The 5,045-nt window shown below is 51.8% G+C and overlaps 1 long non-coding RNA gene across 3 annotated transcripts in view; it reads right to left on the reverse strand.

Moving 5' to 3' along the window:
* Positions 1 to 608: 608 nt before the first annotated feature.
* Positions 609 to 5,045, reverse strand: part of LOC117283260 — a 5,805-nt gene continuing 1,368 nt past the window's right edge. Inside the window, exons 1-3 of one of the 3 annotated variants that reach the window (XR_004514245.1) lie at positions 4,165 to 5,039; positions 3,469 to 4,059; positions 609 to 2,529 (exon numbers count right to left, since the gene is read on the reverse strand). This is a non-coding gene — a long non-coding RNA (uncharacterized LOC117283260). Of the gene's footprint in view, positions 2,530 to 3,468; positions 5,040 to 5,045 lie in introns of those variants that run through there. The other 2 variants (XR_004514244.1, XR_004514246.1) reach the window with 2 other exon arrangements.

Below are 5,045 nucleotides of genomic sequence, written 5' to 3' on the forward strand. Positions count from 1 at the left end.
CTGGGCCTGGGCGTCCTCCTGTGACGTGGGTGCCCAAGGACACCCGACGTTGAACAGATGTGGGGAAAGGAGAAGCAGTGAGAGCCCCCGGATGGGGCAGCAGCTTGGTGTCCGTGTGCCTCACCTCGGTTTCCCTTTATGAGTGGGATGCGGGTGTGCTCCAACCTCGCCTCCCGCTGCTTGAGGACAAGATGAGGGCAGCAGCACCGGGACAGGAGGAGCAGCCTGGGTCCCTGAAACTGCGTGGTCCTGGCGGCTTCACTTCCTCAACACAGCAGGCAGAGTCCTCCTGTCCACACGCACGCCACTTTCCCCAGGGCATAGCCCGGTGGCTGTCCTCAAAGTCACATCTGGCTGGAGCCTCACAGCCCAACTCTCCAGTGCTCTGGAGCTGGCAGGGGCTGGGGTGCTAAGGGGAAACAGGTTTGGGGTCCCCAGTCCCCTGCTCCCCATGCAGGGGCTGTCCTGCCTCCAGCTGGACACTGTGACCTCGGGGCGAGCACATCCCCGGTGGCCCTAGCCCCACAGGGAGCTGTGCAGGCTCTAAAGTGAGACCTAGGGTTTGAATACCATTCCCACCACTCACTGGGCCCTGGTTTCTCCCCTCAAAGCAGGAATGGTAACAGGATTGGCCAGCATGACCAGTAGGGTGGTAACAGTTCACTGAGGACACTGCCCGGGACATTCCTTGCCAACTTGTTGTCTTTTAACAAATCTCACTGCCTCCTGGAGTGGCAGCCCACGTCTCCACCGAAGAGAACACACACACACGCACACACAGGACAACACACTAAAAACATCAGCCATCATCCCATGAGGTCACTCATCAGTGTTTATGTTCCTCTAATCGTCTCCTAAGCGACTTTGTCCTTTCATTCCCATCAGAATCCGAGTAAGGTCCAGGCCCTGTGATGGGCTGACGGGGCCCACGCCATCTGTCACCAAAGGGGACTGGACGGTAAGTTCCAAGCCTGTGGACACGGCCTCTGTTACAGCTCCTTGAGCAGATGAATGTGGCTGTCGGTCCACAGAACTTGCATTTGTTCAAATATAGGCCAGATTTGGGCCCCAGGATTATCCTGTGATGTGCAGGCTTGGCCAGAGTCAGGTTTGATTGGGGAAGGAGACGCTACAGGCAGCATGGTGGGCTTCCATCTGGGGTGGGTTTGTTTCTCTCTCTCTCTCTCTCTCTTCCTCTCCCCCTTCCTCTTTCTCTCCCTCTCTCTCTTTACCATGTACATTCATTGCCAAAATCCACTGAATCACAAGAGCTGGCAAAACTGTGCTATTCTAACCCTAACACCCCTGCTTCACCTATTTAGCTGCCTTACATCTAGGGAGAGAAACTTGCCATCATTGGTTATCTGCTTATAGTTTGGGGAAAGTTTGTACCAGAAAGTCAAGATAATAAATGATCCCTTCATTTCTTTTCTTTGCCAGCTTTTAAAAACAATAAGTTGGGCTCCTTAGCACTATTCAAGGGTAATCGATGTATTTTAGAAAAGAACATTATGAACAAATAGATTTCAACGTAATTGAACTGTTTCTGAGCCACAGCAGTTACTGCTTTGAGTGGCCTCGAAGCTGCGCCCAGTTCTGCCTCGGCTTGTCCCAGGGCCTCAGAAGGCTCTGTGCTCATCCTTGCAATCCAGCATGAGGCCATGTTCCAGGTCATCCGCTTCCATGTGTGCAACCAGACTTCTCCAACCAGCCCTGCTTCTCTCTAGTGGGAAGTAATATTTAGAGACCCCAATCTGAGAACTAAAGCTGCTGGAAGCTTCTGAAACTTTTCAATAAACACGATAAAAAAGTAGCCTTTCACATTGTAAAAGACTCCAGGAATACATGGGAAACTTAGGGAAGAGTCTCAGGCAGGCTCCTGCAGGGGCTGCCAGAAAGCCCCAAGGCACGCGGTCCCCAGTGTGCAAAGCTGCCCAAGGGCCATGGAAGAGGAGGGACAGAAACACCTGTGCGGTGGTCTGGCTCTGAGTGGAGGTTTGCAGGGTGCGGGCTGGGTGGGTGAAGGAGGAGGAAGTTGATAGGAATGTAGACTGCACGTCAAACTTTCCAGAAGTTCACCATAGCGGGAGAGAGAGGCTGTAACCGCAGAGAGGCTGGACCAAGAAAGGTTTACAATTTACATGGGACACGGGACTGTGCATGTGTCCAAGTTGCTGGCCGGCAGAAGGTGCAGTTTCAGAAGGCAGAGATGCATCAGGGCTGCAGGAGCCAGCATCCTTTCGAAAAGTCAGGCGGCAGCTGGGGTAGACATGGAGGAAGGATGTTTCTGATCTAGTCTGTGTATCCAAGAGAGGGCTGGATCTCATTTATCCTCTTCTTCCCAGTCGTGGACAGTGCCTGATATGTGGGACCCAGGGACACTGGTGAACGTGACCAGAAAACAGTAGTTCTAGAAATGGGGTGTGACCCCTTCGGGGGTCCACGAGCTCAAGGCCACCTTCATGATAACAGGACAAGTGCAGCCTGATGGACTAAACGCAGGAGCAGCTAGGAACATCCAGAGGTCTTCTACAAAACCAGACATTTAAAGAGATTTGCAGGCATACAAAACAATGCTACTGCTTTTGGTACTTTCAGTTGAAAACAATTTTCATTAGTGTGCTAGTGGTACTGCTGGGTGATATGTTCACTAGTGTTATTGCATGTTACATTGTGCAGCCTAACTGTATGTTAATAGGTGCTGCTAACATTGCTCAGTCTGAGTTCCTACTTAGTAGATAGGGATGGATATGATCCACATAAACAAGAGTTCAAGGCCCTCAATAATTTTTTAATGCAAAGGGGTCCCAAGGCCAGAAAGTTTGAGAACTGCTGGTGTGAAAGGAACTCAGAGCTGGCAGGAAGAGCCAGCCATCACCACACACTGATGTGACCCCTTCGGCCCACAGCCCTAGACTCTCACAAGAGGACACCTGCCTCACCTTCCACCATCAGGGACCAGCCCGGAGACTGCAGGGGCTGATCAAGATAAATGGAGAAGGCTTGCGTTTTTACAAATTTTTTATAGCAAAAGACACACTGCCATTCATTACCCTCAAAATCCTCCCCCTTGCTTCAAACGTATTTATCCCACCACCCTGACCACTTTCTGCAGCAGCTCTGGAGGCCTCTTTCCTGAGGGTCTTTACAAAGTGTGATCAGAAACACGGCAAATGCTGTTGCCCAACACCACCCAACAGAAAGGCAGTAGCACAGCCACCTTATCCATCAGATCTGGCCCTGTGTGACTTCTGGCTCTTCGCCAAAGTCAAACGACCATGACAGGGAAACATTCTGAATCCTTTCAGGACATGGAGGCAGCCAGGAGAGCACAGATACAGACTCTCAGGAAAGAGGGCCCCAGAGCTGCTGCAGGAAGGGGCAAGGACGTGGGGAGCACGTTGAGGGGATCAATGGTAATGTGTCTTTCACTGTAATACATTTAAAAAATCGAAGCACTCACTCTACCTTGTCAGTCACACACACTCAGGTGTTCTTTCCAAGGAGCGAGGCCTTCTAAGACCGCAGGCTTCTGCTATCCACAGTGGGCCAAGCGACTACAGCTGACAATGCAGGTGCTTTCAGGGGCTGCGAGGAGGAAGAGGAGGAAGAGGAGGAGGGCAGAGGAGAGGAAAGGGAAGGAAGAGGGCCAGGAGGAAGAGGATGCACCTCCCTCTCCCTGGCCCCCTCCTCTGTACCACGGAAGGGACCCTTCCTTGGGGAAGTGCTTCACGGCTGAACCACAGTAGACCAAGCTGAGAGCCCTCCCAAACAGTTCATTCGGAACACCTGTCTGCAGAAACCAGTTTCCCAAAGGCAATATCACGGTCCTGATGGGGATCAAGAACTCTAAAACCATTCCTAAGGACAAGAAGGGGACAGGCACCTTGCGCTGTGACTTCCGCTCACACTGCTTACCCACGAGGTAACTCGGACACTCCACCGAACTTGGTCAAACCGCATGTGCACCTCCTTTCCGAAGTCTTTATGCACGTTTACCTGAAAACCTTACCCATCCTCTTCGATGAAAAGCTCGGAAATGCTCACACCACATGGAATCTGGAATGGCACGTGCGAACTTTAATGAGACTGGCGTTTTTACAAATTTCCCTTGTGGCTTTTAACTATTAGAGAGAGCAAACGTCTTTAAAATGGAACACATACGTCACGTGACCCGTATGTCCATGTCACTGATGAATTCCGTGTACTTTTGCAAGGTCTATGTTCTCCTGAGAGCTGTCTGAATGTCTCCTGAACCCCTCAAGACTGGACACCAGAGAGTATAAATAATCATTTCTTTAAAATTGCACTTCCTTTACAACCGTGAACAGGTTATGTGAGTATATGAAGGCAATGGCTCTGGAACAGCCATGCAGATTTATGAAGGGTATCAATTTGGGTTGCACTACAAGACCCAACAGCTCGGGGGGTTTTTACTGAAAAGTCTTGCGGAAATCAATACAGCGGATTGATCTCTGACCCAAGGGTCTCCCGGGGGTTTCCTGCAGGGCAAGATGCCAGGCTAAAGTTGGGCAGGAGAGAACAAAGGTCAATTTTTGAGAAATCGCTGGAAGTTACATGGAGAAAGGAAACTTGGCTTTCACCTCCTCGCTGTTTGAGGATGGGCTGTTAGAAAAGAAAAGAAAAAGCCGCCAACATAATTCAGCTGGAGGAGACAGCAGGATCTTCAGTGGAAATCGATGACTGTAGCTTGTGTAATCGTCCCTGCCACACACAGCCCGCGGTACCTAAATAAAATATCACTCACTGCTCGCATTACCGAGCGCGGTCTGCGGGCTTGGGTCCTTGGTACGCAGCTATCGACTGGGCTAATCCGGGACCGGGACCGGGGAAGCAGGGGTGCGTGTGGAGGGCAGCGGAGTCCCTGGGGCGCCCAGATCTTGCCCCACACCACAGTTTACTAAGTGGACTGAGGCGAAGGGAACGGGCAGCCTGGGCAGGAGGGTGTGGGTCTCAGAAGAGGTCCACCGTGGGGCGCCACCTCCACTGGGGAGAAGCCCCCGCCGGGGAGGCCAAGCCCCGCC

Source organism: Fukomys damarensis, unplaced genomic scaffold (genome assembly GCF_012274545.1).
Source record: "Fukomys damarensis isolate Sample0158 unplaced genomic scaffold, DMR_v1.0_HiC HiC_scaffold_24, whole genome shotgun sequence".
Taxonomy (NCBI): domain Eukaryota; kingdom Metazoa; phylum Chordata; class Mammalia; order Rodentia; family Bathyergidae; genus Fukomys; species Fukomys damarensis.